Here is a 16,731-nt window from a genome sequence, read left to right on the forward strand (position 1 = left end):
TTTTCATGACTCATTTGGGAAGACTGTCAATCCACATTCATTATTAAATGGACATGAATGATAGGAAAGTTTCATTGGAGTTGGGGTGGGGTTGTGCCTTCTGGGTGCTGGCCCCATTCCTGACCCTCAAGCAGCTGAGATGCCATTCACACAGAGGTCTACACACAGAGCCTTGGAACAAAAATGTAGGGCATGGATCACTTCTGATATATGCGCAGGCCACTGGAAATAAGAAATGGAATGTGCAGAGGTAGGTGTGTGTGTGTGTGTGTGTGTGTGTGGCAAGTAGCACATCGGGGACAGGATTCCAACCCTCCTCCCCCATGTTCATTTACACACTGGGTAACTGCAAGGAGCTTGCTGTAGAGAAAATTCAGAGAACTTCAATAGTGTGTAATAATGTGTTGGGAGGAGATAGTCTGAAGACATGTCATGATATAACGGAAGTGAACTTGTTTAATGTACAGTGGTACCTCAGGTTAAGTACTTAATTTGTTCTGGAGGTTCATTCTTAACCTGAAACTGTTCTTAACCTGAAGCACCACTTTAGCTAATGGGGCCTCCTGCTACCGCCACGCCGTTGGAGCATAATTTCTGTTCTCATCCTGAAGCAAAGTTCTTAACCTGAAGCACTATTTCTGGGTTAGCGGAGTCTGTAACCTGAAGCGTATGTAACCTGAACCATATGTAACCCGAGGTACCACTGTATTAGAGAACATGGTAGAAGTTTGCCTACTCTTCTCCCATCGAGCTACATACTTTAAGACAGTATATCTGTTGCTCTCCAAGACACTGGACCATGGCTCAGGGAGCCAGTCAATCACCCATAGACCCTGGGTCATGTGCTAATGCTAGTCACGTTTATAAGGGACAACAAAGCATACTGATATGTGGCAATTCCACGCAGCCGGTTGAATGTGCCATCTGTTTGGCTGGCAGCAAATGACAATCATATTTGAAGTGACAATCATATTTGAAGAGGGATATTGCATGCCTCAGTTTTCCCTCTTTAGCCATATCATTTTGTTTATTTTGGGCCTTCATTTTCATTTATCATGGGCATGATTCAGACAAAGGAATGGATTTTTAAGTCCCAAGTGATTTCAGTGGGAAAGTGCTAACTCTGACACTGAAATCAATGGCACTTAAAAATGTATTTAATGAGGGCTGAATTGTGTCTCATTTTTTAAAATATAGTTTTCCTTGGCTCCCACAATGGCTAACCAGTTTAATTCAATGCAATAAAAAAATAGATAATATGTCTTCTGGACATATGAAGAGAGCTGGCCAGACATATTTGTGTCGGGAGATCTACAAGGAGGATACAGCTACAGGGGATGCCTACTAAAATTAAAATTATCAGGGTCAGGGATTTACAAAATTCTTCCCCATCCAGTTTCTGTTTCATAACTCAAACAGCCTCCATGTCATCAAATTTCTCCTCAATTCTTCAGTACTCATCCCAGTTCTATTTCCAGCTGATCTCCAATATGCCACCCCTTTTCTCGAGCTAGAACACTCTTAATTCACCAGCTGACTTTCCAGCAAAGAGGAGGTTAACTCACTCACTTTAAACCCACATAAGCTCAACACTCAACGCCACATGCAGGGTTAAGTTACTCATCACCCTAACTCAGAGAACACAGAGTCTCAGTCAGTGGGGGAGATGCCAGCTCATCCTTCAAACATCAAAGCAATATACTGTTGCTAAGCACTCATTTGGTCTCCACTGAAGGACATCAAACAGCTTGAACTCACCCATAAAAAATGTTGGGGTTTTGGATCCGAGGCCCAAAGTAGCTGGATTTCAGTTTTAACTGCAATGGCTCTCCCAGAAAAGCACCCAGTGGTCTCTCATTAAGAAAAGAGTTCACATGGGTGAGCTTTGAAGACTAGGCAATGGTGGCTGTGATGTCTATGGCTCCAGGAGATGGAGAGAAGAATATTGGGGGGAAAGAGAAAGTTACAAACTTTCTGGAATTATGCCCAATTCAATTTTACCAGCTGCCTATTAGTTTAATGATATAAGTGTGAAAAAGTGTACATGGCATTTCCTTTGTGCATACCACCCTTGTCTCACCATCCCCTGTTCTACTTAGAAGAAAAGAAAACAAGAAGGGGAATTAAGAGAGGTGGGAAACAGGGGTAAAAAGAAGGAGATACAAGAATCAGCAATGCATGAATTTCAGCTAAAGCAGGCTTCCTCAACCTCGGCTCTCCAAATGTTTTGAGACTACATTTCCCATCATCCCACTGGTCCTGCTAGCTAGGGATCATGGGAGTTGTAGGCCAAAAGCATCTGGAGGGCCAAGGTTGAGGAAGCCTGAGCTAAAGCACCCATAACAGACGGCCATCTAACTTCAGCTTAAAAACCTCCAAGGAAGGAGAGTCCACAACCTCCTGAGGGAGAACATTCCACTGTCAAACAGCTCTTACTGTCACGAAGTTCTTCCTGATGTTTAGTCAGAATCTCCTTTCTTGTAACTTGAAGCCATTAGTTCGAGTCCCACCCTTCAGAGCAGGAGAAAACAAGCTTGCAATGCTCCCTCTTCCATGTGACAGCCTTTGAAATATTTGTCATATCTCCTCCCAGTCTCCTCTTTTCCAGGCTAAGGATACCCAGCTCCTTCAACTGATCCTCATAAAGCTTGGTTTCCAGACCCTTGATCAACTTGGTTGCCCTCCTTGAGAGATCCTATGGTTTGATACTTTCACACCAATTCCTTCATAAATATTTGAGAAAAGGAAACCAGATCCTACCACAAGTTGCTTGAACTGCTACTTCAACCTCAGGCATTAAAGCAATGTTAAGAATAAAGTGGAAATGGGGTGCCCATGTGCACTACTTAACAGAAGTCGCTCTATTAGAAAGGGTTTCAGAGGATAGTCCTCTCTTTGAAGGGCTGTTCGGTGTTCTGGCTTAAAGATAGAACCATAAGAGGGAAGAGCAGGCCCTCAACTTGCCCATCAATAGCACCTCAACACCAGACTGAGCAGGCAAACAGGTCATCTGTTTACAGTCTTCCGCACTATGGTGCAATGTATTGCATTTCTGTTTAATTTATAGCAATAAGTTCTAAATGTACATCTTTACATATAAATTAGCAAACACAAATTTTATTGACTCTTGTTTCCTCTTTTGTCCTCTTTTTTGGCAGTGTCTAAGTAGACAATGATATGGGTTTTGGTTTTTTTTCTTCAAATAACAACAAAAGCAATATTTCTTCATACTAATGCTAATTCTTACAAGGAGTTGGGCAAACTCTTCTGCAAATATTAACTAAATTCATGGAAAGCACTTGGGTTTCGTAAAGTCAATATGCCCTCTTGTACAAGGTCAATATAATTGACGTCCTCTGTACATACAGTATGTGCATGTGCACATTTTGCTTTTCGTTCTTGCCGCTGTTCCCTTTTAATAGAGAAATGACTAGCAGAAAATTGATATGTTTGTAAGATAGAATGACCCTCCCACTGTACTAGTTTTATGTGATTAATTTTAGGGTGCATTCTGACAGATTCCTTCAAGCCTTACTTTAGCGTGAATCTATGATTCTTTTAAAATGAAGACTCAGCAACTATTTTAGGTCGAGCTGGGCAAAACCTTTCACAATGATCATTTTCAGCTGTACAAGAGCTGGTGCATCCAAAGTGACTAGAGCTACAAAAAGGCAAGCAGGGCAAAGAACTTCGACAAAGTTGTTTTTGATTTTTGCACTGTGTTTGCCCCGTTAAGTGTGCAAAGTGGTCTGTTTTCTGTATGTCGGGACTTCTACCTGCTGCAATGGTAGGGTCTGTGTCTGTTTGTGTGTGGCTCTTCTCTCAAAAGCTTCCCTGCCAGAAGCACTTTTTAGAATGACCGTGTGACCATGCAAACTCATGTGATTAGTATAGGAAGTTCTGGCAGCAAGGAAACTTCTGAGAGGAACCCTGTGCTGCTGCAAGTGCAAATGGTACTTTTAAGAAAGGCGAAGAGGGGATAGAGAACCATTGTCTCAGCATAGCTTTATGGGTCAAAGCAGAGTCATAGTGATCCATTCCCCCCTCCCTGCGTGTGTTCACCAGGCTGTTGACCCAAGGAGTGGACCTAGTTATTTTTGTGATGACTCCTGTATCCAGTGCTGGATTTACGTATAAGCTAAACAAGCTATAGCTTAGGGCCTCACTCTCTTGGGCCCCCCCAAAAAAAATTAAAGGAAAACAACTGGATGTACATTTCCAAAATAGAAGATAAAGAACAAATAAAATAAAACTTACATACAGCAGCAGTGTTTTGTGTTGTGTAGGCTCCTATGATGTAAGTAATGGGCCCTGCCTGTTAGCCCGCTCCCTAAAATATCACTGGTTTGCTCATTTCTATATATAGGGTGCCTACATTTTGCATATGCAAATGGCTTTAGGTACCTATTAGGTCCATAAATTACCATATAGCATATATTCAACACAAAAAACAGCGACAATTTGTTGTTGACAAAGGACAGCTGGACATATAAAGGGCCCCATTACCTTCAGTAGCTTAGGGCCTCAACAAAACTATATCCAGCCCTGCCTGTATCTTCTGGGGTTTTCAGTTATGGGCTTAAACTTTCCTAGAGTAAGAATAGGGATTATTCCTACAACTATGTGCAACTGTGGTTCTGCTGGATTCACATATATGTGGCAGTAGGTACCAGGAAATCGACTAGGGTTTCAAAAACATCCAACCAGTTCTTGAAAAGGCCATCCTTCCTAGTAGGTTCTGCACAAGACATCTTGCCAACCCTTTGGAGTGGATTCAACGTGATGTCTTTATCACCCAAGGAATGGTGATTCGTCATTATCTATCACAGAAAAGGTGGTATGCTATAACTGCACCTTTTTGCTTGAGGTGTGCACCTCCCAAAACAACCTGTTTGCTTTGACCCTGGATGCATTTTGCCTGTCATCCGCTACATCCGTTGGACTAGTGGTTGTTTCTGCTCCACTATCTAATTTAAGAAAAATGGTTACAGCAGCTGCGGGAACTGTGCTATACCATTCTTGTACTCTGCTAGTCGCTGAGATGACATTATACCTATCAGCAATGTGCTTATAACCTGTTCCACTTTCGAGCTGCCACATTTTTGCAAAGTGGCTTGTTCAAGAGCATTTGTAGGAAAATACTCAGAAGACTAAACACAATCTAGGCTTCTGCATGTTTCTACATCTATTGCAAGCTCTGCTTTTGGCTACTGAACAGCCCTCTTGTGGTGCAGATTGTGTTGGAGGTTTTGCAAACTGCAAGGATGCTTTCATTTTTGCTTCAGCAGCAAGCGCTGTTGCTTCAGCTGATGTGATTTGAGCCTGGGCCTTCACTTTGTGGATATCCACAGCCTGTTAGAGAGTGGAAGAGGGTGGAAGACCCTCAAGTTTTTTCTTGAGTTCACTGTCAGTTAATGCTGATCTCGCTCATCACTAAATCTCAAAAGAGCAAGATTCACAGGCTTTGTTTTACATCTCAGCTGCTTGTTCCTGGTGTAGGTCTTCACTCAGCCCTTATTTCTGTTTGTTTGGGGAGTCAGAGATGGGGCAGGGAGGGTGCCTGGCTCTTGTAAGAAACAAGGACCTGCAGGACCTGCAGCTAGGTGGTCTCTAGATACCTTCTGCAGTAGGAGCCTTTTTAGCAGTAGGGACAGCCAAGACCCAGCCCTTCCTTTTTTATAATAATTTTTATTAATTTTAACATATAAATTATAATACATACCACAAAACTTCACCACTTATACAATCTTTTTTGGACTTCCATCAGCACCTCTGATGATCCACCGTTTTTATCACTTCTTATGCATTTCTTAAATTCATATTGCCTTTAATTATCTTAACTAACCATCCTCCCCTTTATCCATTTTTGCAATAGTTCCAATAATTCACCTCACAAAACGTCTTGCAAACCAAGACCCAGCCCTTCTAGGCCTGTTGGGAATGAGCCAGAGAGAGAATTATGTATGCAGCTTTGCAATGACTTAGGGAGGGCTTATGCCAAGAGGCCGGGACCTAGCTTACAACCCCTCACACCCTTCCTTTTAAACCGACTTCACAGGAAAGCATATTGCTGGCCAGCAAACGTGACCAGGGATGATGGGAGTTTTTGTTTAGCAACATCTGGATGGCCAATGTTTCCCCGAAGCTGCCTTATTCTGTAAAGCCATGTGAGAGTTCAGTTACACTAAGAGACAGTGACTTGCCATAAGACACACTGTGGGTTTTGTGGCTGAACGGGGATTTGAACCCAGCACCCTACTCATTTCATCACACTGGCTGTCTTTAATTGCATCCACAAGACAATACGGAGTTGGCACTAATATTGGCAGCATCACTCTGCAGTTGTACGAAGTACGAAGCAAATTAAAAATCCGCCCTTGAGCTAATTCCTGTTTATTTACTCAAAAGCTCCCATTGATCCCTGTTTGCCTTTCTCCAAAGCAATGTACACAGGATTACAGCTGCAGAAATTAAAATTGTTCTTAGTTGTGTGGTTTTTTTAAAAAAAGAAAGAAATCAAACCAAATCTTGATATCTTTAAATACAACTCAGTCCTAGCTATGTTTACTCAGAAGTAAACCCCACTATGTTCAATGGCATTTACTCCCAAGTAAATGTGGCCAGGTTTGCAGTCACAGGGTCAATTAAAAAGATGGAAAACATCACTGGTTTATCTCGTAATTGCACTACTTTCAACCTTGTCCTGATGTATTTCATCAAAGGCTGCTTGGCTGCTTTCATGCTTTATTTCATGGCAGGCATGCCATGAAAATGGGAAGAACCAGATTCCTGTATTAAAAATCCTTGGCCCAGTAAAATATTCATGGTACTATAGGCTTGTTTGATTTTCAATAATCTTACCCAACAGGGCCTGTAAAAAGGATGCAAACCAGAAGTGATTCTGGCAGCCAGGAAGATTCAACTCTCTTTGACACAACGTTGATGCGAATACAATCCCATTCCCTTTCAGACATATGCAGGTGTCAGCGACCAGAATGAGGCCCATTCTGTTTAATAGTGCTTAGTATTTCCCCTCCCCTTTGACAAGCCAGTGCTGCTGCATTCATACACAGGTAAAGCTTTTATGTACTGCAGCACATAACATTTTGCTTATGACAGAACTGCTCTTTAAAATATGGGCTGACAATTCACCCTCCCGGCTTCTCCAATGTCTTTACCTGCAGGAGGGGAGGGGAGGCATAAATTTGGAATAAGGGCATTATAAAGTACTTCTTCTCTCTCCCCCCCCTCCCCGTTTGAGATAGCTTGATGTATCTCAACCTCTTTTTCCTATCTACAACATGGGAATAGTGATGGCTACTGGATGGATTTGGGGATAAGTGGGACACGTACTGCAAAACAAAAGCAAAAATCACAGGCACCCCGTCCATCAAGGGATGCATAGAAGCAGGCTTCGGTGGCTGCTACTGATGTCCATGTATATAAAAACCTAAGAGCCCTGCTAGATCAGCCCAAATGCCCACATAATCCATCATCCTATTGCATGCCAAGGCTCCGTGAGCCAGTTGCTCCCTGTGTGGTGAAATAACCAGTCAAGACAGCAGAACAGAGGTTTTTTGGGTTCAAATAGGCCACAGCTTTATTGAATACAGATGTGAAAGGTCTGGCATAGGCATTAGGTGAAGTGTGTCTAATGATAAACCACAATTGGGGGGCCGCTGTTGTTGCATAAAGAAACACTCTTTTATTTTCATCTGGGATTCTTATCATTAGAATGCCTAATAGGAAAGCTAATAGGCTTCTTTTAAAATGTATGTTTTAGCTTATTATTATTTTTAGTTCCTCATAGATCATATCCCAAATTTTTTTGATTTGGGGACATGTCCACCACATGTGGAATAAGGTTCCTCCATTTTGTTTACATCTCTATCACCTATTGCTGTTATTTTTATTTTGACTAATTTGGATGGGGTCAGGTACCACCTGTAAATAATTTTCAGTGTTTTCTTTTATCAGATAGCACACAGTGAATTTTAAGTCTGTTTTCCAACATGGACTCTCTTCATGTGAAAATTCGTTTAGGCACAAGGTTTTGTTCGACATTTTTTCCATGAAGACAGATGTACAAGAATTCATGCAATTTTCTGCCAAGGGCAGCTGTTCTTTTGGATTCAGAGGCAATAAGTACAGTTATGGGTGAAGTCCATGGACTTTAGTGGTGGTTCAGCAAACACTAGACATAAAGCAACCTAATTAGATCATATTAATGCATAGCAGGAATAAAGCATCAGACTACCAATCAAGATTGTAATTCTTATACTGCTTTGGTTGCTTATGTTTCCTTCTTGGGCATGACAGTAGATGGACTCTCTAGCAGCTGGAATGGGTTGACACATAACACCATCCTGATCTCTCTCTCTCTCTTTTCTGGTCTTCTCTCCCCCCCCCCCCCAGGTCTTCTACCAGAATTTGCATTTATAGGCTGCATTCTGCTGAGTAAACTATCTGGTGCATTGCTCACACCCATGTGCACTGAGGCCTACAGTTATACTTTAGCTTAGTTGCACCCAATAACTTAAAACTGAGCCTACGTTGAGCCTGAGCTGAAAACTAGGCCTAAACTTTTGATTTGTAACTCACTTCCCTACTACCAAGGTTTGCACTATGTCAGGGTTGCCATATTTCAAAAAGTAACAACCAGGGCACCTCAAAAGTTGTTGAGTGATTTTTCAATTGACTTGCCTAAGATCCAGGACAATGCGCCAACTTTCAGAAATTCTTCCCCAGTGTCAACTCCACCTTTGAAATCCTGGTAATGTCCAGGAAAATATGGACATACGACAGCCCTACACTATGTAGAACTGTATATATGGCTCCCCACCCCATCTCTCTCCAAATATGATGCCAGGATGACATCAGGTGGCATATAGGGAGTTGTCCTACAAACCTGCCAAAGTTGATCTGCTGTGGGTTATGCTTTGCCAGTGTGCTGGTGAGGTAGCACTCAGCAGGACTGAACTCATTGCTCACTGGCTGATGAATGAAGGGTTCAGTTCTGCTATTTGCAGGGATCTCCTTTGCCAGCACATTTCCAGCCAAAGCAACACCAAGCAAGGTTGTCACAGGGTTCTGTCTGGTGCCACAGGGTTCTGTCTTGGGCCCAGTCTTATTCAACATCTTTATCAACGACTTGGATGATGGACTCAAGGGCATCCTGATCAAATTTGCAGATGACACCAAACTGGGAGGGGTGGCTAACACCCCAGAGGACAGGATCACACTTCAAAACGACCTTGACAGATTAGAGAACTGGGCCAAAACAAACAAGATGAATTTTAACAGGGAGAAATGTAAAGTATTGCACTTGGGCAAAAAAAAATGAGAGGCACAAATACAAGATGGGTGACACCTGGCTTGAGAGCAGTACATGTGAAAAGGATCTAGGAGTCTTGGTTGACCACAAATTTGACATGAGCCAACAGTGTGACGCGGCAGCTAAAAAAGCCAATGCAATTCTGGGATGCATCAATAGGAGTATAGCATCTAGATCAAGGGAAGTAATAGTGCCACTGTATTCTGCTCTGGTCAGACCTCACCTGGAGTACTGTGTCCAGTTCTGGGCACCACAGTTCAAGAAGGACACTGACAAACTGGAACGTGTCCAGAGGAGGGCAACCAAAATGGTCAAAGGCCTGGAAACGATGCCTTATGAGGAACGGCTAAGGGCGCTGGGCATGTTTAGCCTGGAGAAGAGGAGGTTAAGGGGTGATATGATAGCCATGTTCAAATATATAAAAGGATGTCACATAGAGGAGGGAGAAAGGTTGTTTTCTGCTGCTCCAGAGAAGTGGACACGGAGCAATGGATCCAAACTACAAGAAAGAAGATTCCACCTAAATATTAGGAAGAACTTCCTGACAGTAAGAGCTGTTCGACAGTGGAATTTGCTGCCAAGGAGTGTGGTGGAGTCTCCTTCTTTGGAGGTCTTTAAGCAGCGGCTTGACAACCATATGTCAGGAGTGCTCTGATGGTGTTTCCTGCTTGGCAGGGGGTTGGACTCGATGGCCCTTGTGGTCTCTTCCAACTCTATGATTCTATGATTCTATGAATTCTCCACTCTCCCCTGATGAACAGAGGCTTTGGTCCTGCTCTCTGTGGGGCTCAGCTGCAGAGGATTGAATGCCACTCCCACCCATCAGCTGACCTCATCCAGTGACACCAGTTGATTGACAGGTGGGCATTGTTTTGTGGAAATTGCTTAAGGGCAAAACTGAACCCACTGGTAGGCCAATTTTGTTGCATGGGTTGCTGTAGTGCATGCTCTATACCATCATGCCTAGGCAGCAGGACCAGTGGTCAGGGGTGATGGGAACTGTAGTCCAAAAACAGGTGGAGACCCAAGTTTGGGAAACCCTGCTCTATACATTATAATATTATAATGCTGTGCATTGCCATGGAGGGAAAATGCACAGTGCAAGGATATCACATCGCAAGCTGCATTATGTTGAGGAAAATAAAAAAATGGAAGTGGCAGCAAAAGCAGCAGCCCTGTGCTTCTTCTATCATCTAGTTCTACCCGCAGACAAATGGGGCAATAGGATGGCCTAATAAGATTGCTCATTAACCACCTGCCAGCCAAAATATAAGAGAACGGTCTGATTTATTGTGGAAATAAAAGAACACACATTTTTTAGAACGGAATTATGTCTGCTGGTAAAAGGCACAAACGATCATTGCTGTGCTGGAGACACACATGCACACAAACCCTGTTAAAAAACCCAGACCTGGTTTTAGACTCCCCCACCCACCCCCAGTCATGTTCCACTGATTTTTAATGAAACTTGTTAAGTTTATTGAGTTATAAAGGCTTAGCAGATGCTTAATGGCCCAATCAAGTAATTAATTGCTACTTCCGGTTGAACAATGTTTTGTCAATCAGCCATGATGGCAGGTTTAGTGAAAACAGTTGATTATTTAAATGCTCTAATCATGCATACTTAAAACATTTTTTGGGGGGGTGGGGAGGGGCGGTTACTTAAGCCAGTCTGAAGAATTCTGTTCTCTTTGGAATAGCAAAGGCATAATTAAAACAGATGTGGTTAACATCTTTCTCTAGGGGAATGAAAACTAGAGCAATTACTGATGACGATGGTTCTTTAGAAAACCAAGCATAGCAAAGCAGTTTCTGTGCATTAAACATCTAGTTTACTCATAACCTTCTTACTTATAACCCGTTAATTTTTTTAGGGATTTACTTACATTTTATTAATTATACATCAAATAAGTATAAAGTATGAGTGATAGCAGATAAATTTGATTCAGTAAAGGCAAGCTAATAAAATTTGCACTTTTTGAAACAATACATTAACTGAAACACAGCCACCCTTTGAAAGTTGCACATTACGAATGTCGCAATGCACTTAACCAGCGAAGTAACACATACAAAATTGCATAAACTAGGGTAAGCTGTTCATAGAAATGTATATGCACAAGTAAAAAATTATTTTAGAGGAAATTGTGTTGTGAAAATGTGTATATGAGGGAAAATTGCATATAATTCATTATATTGCATGTAAAAATATGCCTATTAGGAGATGTTCTGGCTAAAATACTGATCAATTTTCATGAGGAATTATTTTTTAAAAAATTGCAAACTGTTGTGGAAATGTGAGGAACAGAATTTGACAGGAAAAATGAGAAATTGAACGAACCTGAAATTTACCTATTTGCCCATCCCTAGTTCAGACACACACACACACACACACACACACACACACACACCTCTCTTTCAACAGGCTTGTATGGGAGATTTAATATCTGCCATGGTCCAATTGTTTTTGCTACTGTTAATTTCATCCATTTGTCTCCACTGCATTGCTCTTGTTATTATATTCTTAAGATGTTGGTGATTATAGCACATCCTAATATCACTTATGATATAGGGTGGGTTAGAAATATTTTAAATACATAATGTAAATATTTTCAATAGCAACCCTATCATACTCCTAATATGAGTAAGTAGGAACTAAAGTGACTTGGTTGTATGGGAGGTTCTGTCTTGGGCCCGGTCTTATTCAACATCTTTATCAACGACTTGGATGATGGACTCAAGGGCATCCTGATCAAATTTGCAGATGACACCAAACTGGGAGGGGTGGCTAACACCCCAGAGGACAGGATCACACTTCAAAACGACCTTCACAGATTAGAGAACTGGGCCAAAACAAACAAGATGAATTTTAACAGGGAGAAATGTAAAGTATTGCACCTGGGCAAAAAAAATGAGAGGCACAAATACAAGATGGGTGACACCTGGCTTGAGAGCAGTACATGTGAAAAGGATCTAGGAGTCTTGGTTGACCACAAACTTGACATGAGCCAACAGTGTGACGCGGCAGCTAAAAAAGCCAATGCAATTCTGGGCTGCATCAATAGGAGTATAGCATCTAGATCAAGGGAAGTAATAGTGCCACTGTATTCTGCTCTGGTCAGACCTCACCTGGAGTACTGTGTCCAGTTCTGGGCACCACAGTTCAAGAAGGACACTGACAAACTGGAACGTGTCCAGAGGAGGGCAACCAAAATGGTCAAAGGCCTGGAAACGATGCCTTATGAGGAACGGCTAAAGGAGCTGGGCATGTTTAGCCTGGAGAAGAGGAGGTTAAGGGGTGATATGATAGCCATGTTCAAATATATAAAAGGATGTCACATAGAGGAGGGAGAAAGGTTGTTTTCTGCTGCTCCAGAGAAGCGGACACGGAGCAATGGATGCAAACTACAAGAAAGAAGATTCCACCTAAACATTAGGAAGAACTTCCTGACAGTAAGAGCTGTTCGACAGTGGAATTTGCTGCCAAGGAGTGTGGTGGAGTCTCCTTCTTTGGAGGTCTTTAAGCAGAGGCTTGACAACCATATGTCAGGAGTGCTCTGATGGTGTTTCCTGCTTGGCAGGGGGTTGGACTCGATGGCCCTTGTGGTCTCTTCCAACTCTATGATTCTATGATTCTATGATTCTATGATTTATGGGTGAGACCAACAGGAAAAGGAAACAAGGGAGTACAGTACAGTATATGACTAGTTTCAGTTTTGTATATTGCTTTGTCGCAACACACTGCTAAGTATAGTTTGTTTCAATTTAGTCTGTGGTTAATTCATAATTTTGCAAATTGTTTTTGAACGGCTCTCAAACACCGAAAACCTGGAAGTAAATGCTCCTGTTTTCGAACGTTTTTTGGAAGCTGAACATCCGACGCAGCTTCCACTTGAGTGCAGGAAGCTCCTGCAGCCAATCAGAAGCCACACCTTGGTTTTCAAACATTTTGGAAGTCAAACGGACTTCCGGAACGGATTACGTTCAAAAACCAAGGTACCACTGTACTATAATAAGTAAAGGGACTTCTGACCGTTAGGTCCAGTCGTGGATGACTGCTCATCTCGCTTTATTGGCTGAGGGAGCCGGCGTACAGCTTCCGGGTCATGTGGCCAGCATGACTAAGCCACCTCTGGTGAACCAGAGCAGTGCACAGAAATGCCGTTTACCTTCCCGCCGGAGCGGTACCTATTTATCGACTTGCACTTTGATGTGCTTTTGAACTGCTAGGTTGGCAGCAGCAGGGACCGAGCAATGGGAGCTCACCCCATCGCGGGGATTCAAACCGCCAACCTTCTGATTGGCAAGTCCTAGGTTCTGTGGTTTAACCCACAGTGCCACCCGCGTCCCATCTGTACTATAATACTCGGGGCTTAATTCTGAGTAGATATAGAATTGCACTTTTTTCAAAAAGGGCAAACTGGAATGTAGAAAATTTTCCATACATTTAATATTGCTTAGACCAAATCACTCATTTTATTTCATGTGTCAAATCACTCCTTATAATGGTGTCTAATCTTGAAAACCCAAAACCCAAAGCAATTCTATTCCAGCCATTTCCCTTGGGGAATTTGACTACATCCTAATCTACTAGTTCAGAAAAACTTTTTCCTTCCTCTCCAACCATTTCTTCCTAGTTATACTATCATGTATAATATTACTATATCATTAAATAAACCCCTGTTCTCCCTGTAAAATACCTATAGGCTTTTACAATCTAAACCAAGCTGTGGCACTGGGGGCTCTGAATCCTTCCTCACAAATTCAGTTCTTAGCTCTTTTATACAGGTTTGCTCTTCCAGCATTCTAACACTTTCTCCCAGCCTTAAAAAGAACTGTTTTCGTTACACCTCACACATTTACAAGATCTTTGCATTAACTGTGAGTGATTTTGCATGAACTTTAATTTTTAGAGCAGCTACAAACAAACAAGCACTCTTGAAGAAGCACCTTTTAAATCAACACCATGAGGCTGTTGAAGCAGTCAAGCCTATTGTTTTCATGTTGCTGCAAACTTCTCAATTTGGTAGTAGCAAGCTTTTTGGGAGGTAGCAGGTAGCTCCAGATAAATTGCTGGCATCACAGAGGCAGCCATCATGTAGAGCGACCCTTATGAGTGCCACGGAAAACTGGGAGTGGAAAACAATCCAGGTTCCAGCTGTAAATTCAGGACCTGGTCGCCGATTTGAGGCGTCAATATTTGTGGACACATTTCAATTTAGATTTGATATGGCATGGTGGGTCTACAGAGGATTCTGAACAACACTCAGCTTGTCTTGGAGCCTCTAAAGTTCAGGGTAGGCGCTCTAGTTGGGCTACAACTCCCATCATCCTTAGCCATTAGCTATTCTGACTGGGGCTTATAGGTAATATCGTTCAAAAGAACTGAGAGTGCCCCAGGTTGCCCTCCTCTGCTCTAAACTCTGATGTCACAAACAGTGCCATTATTGTGAAATCAGGGCCTCCAAGCCAGTTGCAAACACCAGGCTGCAAAATCAAGCCTTTCCAAACACTCCCTCTGGATGACCAGTTTCACCGACCCATTAGATTTACGGGAGGCACTGGGGGTTGTGGAAAGGATCTAATTCATGCTCAGAAGCTTTCAGGATGAACAGATTCCAGACCCTCTAAGTGTCCCCATTTTTCAGCGACAGTCCCGGATTTAAAGAAGCTGTCCCAGTTTCTGATTTGATCCTGGAATGTCCCACTTTTCCTTAGGACATCCCTATTTTCATCAGAGAAGTGTTGGAGGGTACAGTAGGACATCCCTCTTTTCACTGGAGAAATGTTAGAGGGAATGGAGTTATGCGACCCCCGAGCCCAGGAGATATGTAACTATACAACCATTAGAAGACATATGAAGGCAGCCCTGTATAGGGAAGTTTTTCAATGTTTAATGTTTTTATATATGTTGGAAGCCGCCCAGAGTGGCTGGAGCAACCCAGGCATATGGGCAGGGAATATTAATAATGATGATGAAATAGGATGTCCCTATTTTCATCAGAAAAATATTGGAAGATGAGATTCCAACTGCTTTCCTTGGGGATGGGCCTATGCGAAGTGACAAGCTGTTCTATCAGAGTCCTTTTAGAGCAGTGATGGCCAAACTTGGCCCTCCAGCTGTTTTGGGATTACAACTCTCATCATCCCTAGCTGACAGGATCACTGCTTTAGAGGTTATAACCCACATTACATTTTGTTACAGGTGAAGTCCTTGCTTTAAACTCCATTAGCGGGTGGCACTGTGGGTTAAACCACAGAGCCTAGGACTTGCCAATCAGAAGGTCAGCGGTTTGAATCTCCGCGACGGGGTGAGCTCCCATTGCTCGGTCCCTGCTCCTGCCAACCTATCAATTCGAAAGCACGTCAAAGTGCAAGTAGATAAATAGGTACCGCTCCGGCGCGAAGGTAAACGGCGTTTCTGTGCACTGCTCTGGTTCACCAGAAGCGGCTTAGTCATGCTGGCCACATTACCCGGAAGCTGTATGCCGTCTCCCTCGGCCAATAAAGCAAGATGAGCGCCGCAACCCCAGAGTCAGCCACGACTGGACCTAATGGTCAGGGGTCCCTTTACCCTTTACCTTTAGCTTCATCATATTAAAAACTAACAGGAATATTTTCTTTCTCCAGAAAGCCCTGGTAACAGATAGGGATTTCCCCCTCTTGTTAACCACAGGATCTTGATTCTACTTTCAGAGGTACCAGAACACCAAAGCAGCAGCCAAGGATATACAACAAGAAGGAGGATAAGGGGAGAGATGGGGAAAGAGGGACACATACATTAACAAGGCATTCTCCACTATTCAACTGTAAGTGACAGAAACTATCAGTAAAACTATTCAAAATGGCATTGTCAAGGTTTGTTAGGTTTGGACTACACAATCCAATTAACACGAATTCACCCTGCAGGAGGCTGGAGTCAAGCATCAGCAATCCTTGGCTGAACTGTCAAAACTCTGCAGATTTCAAAGATGGAAGATGAGGCAAATGATGATGAAGAGCTTTGTGAGTTTTTTTGAAGTCCAGTTGTACTGCTTTTACTGATATGATTGCTCTATTGTGTGAGCTCAGTTTATTCATTGGAAGACAACCATGGAGCGAATATTCAAAATAATAATATTTATACATACGCAAACAAGTGAGACCTTTTCATGAACCTTCTGGCCACCAAGCTGTGGGGAATATTATCGTTACTTAAAATATGAAAGACCATCAACATTCCCAGGGAGATGAGTCTGCTGACATTTTCCTACATGTTAGAACTGTAGAAATCTTAATAATGGGCAGTCTTTTCAGTGCTAAGACTCTGGCAGAGTTCTGGAGCAGAATTAGAGAGGGTTGCCCATGAGGAAAAGAGCTGAAACACAAACTCATTCAGGGAGCAGTAATCTTGTGGTGCA

At 42.6% G+C, this 16,731-nt stretch overlaps 1 long non-coding RNA gene across 3 annotated transcripts in view; it reads left to right on the forward strand.

The window, feature by feature from the left end:
• The window catches only part of LOC310763021, a 32,830-nt gene extending 16,361 nt beyond the window's left edge, over positions 1 to 16,469 (forward strand). For all 3 annotated transcript variants that reach the window (XR_014548382.1, XR_014548383.1, XR_014548384.1), the window contains 2 exons: positions 16,028 to 16,140; positions 16,241 to 16,469. This is a non-coding gene — a long non-coding RNA (uncharacterized lncRNA). The remainder of the gene's footprint in view (positions 1 to 16,027; positions 16,141 to 16,240) is intronic.
• The last annotated feature ends 262 nt before the right edge of the window (positions 16,470 to 16,731 follow it).

Source organism: Podarcis filfolensis (assembly GCF_964270895.1).
Source record: "Podarcis filfolensis genome assembly, chromosome: 5".
Classification (NCBI taxonomy): Eukaryota; Metazoa; Chordata; class Lepidosauria; order Squamata; family Lacertidae; genus Podarcis; species Podarcis filfolensis.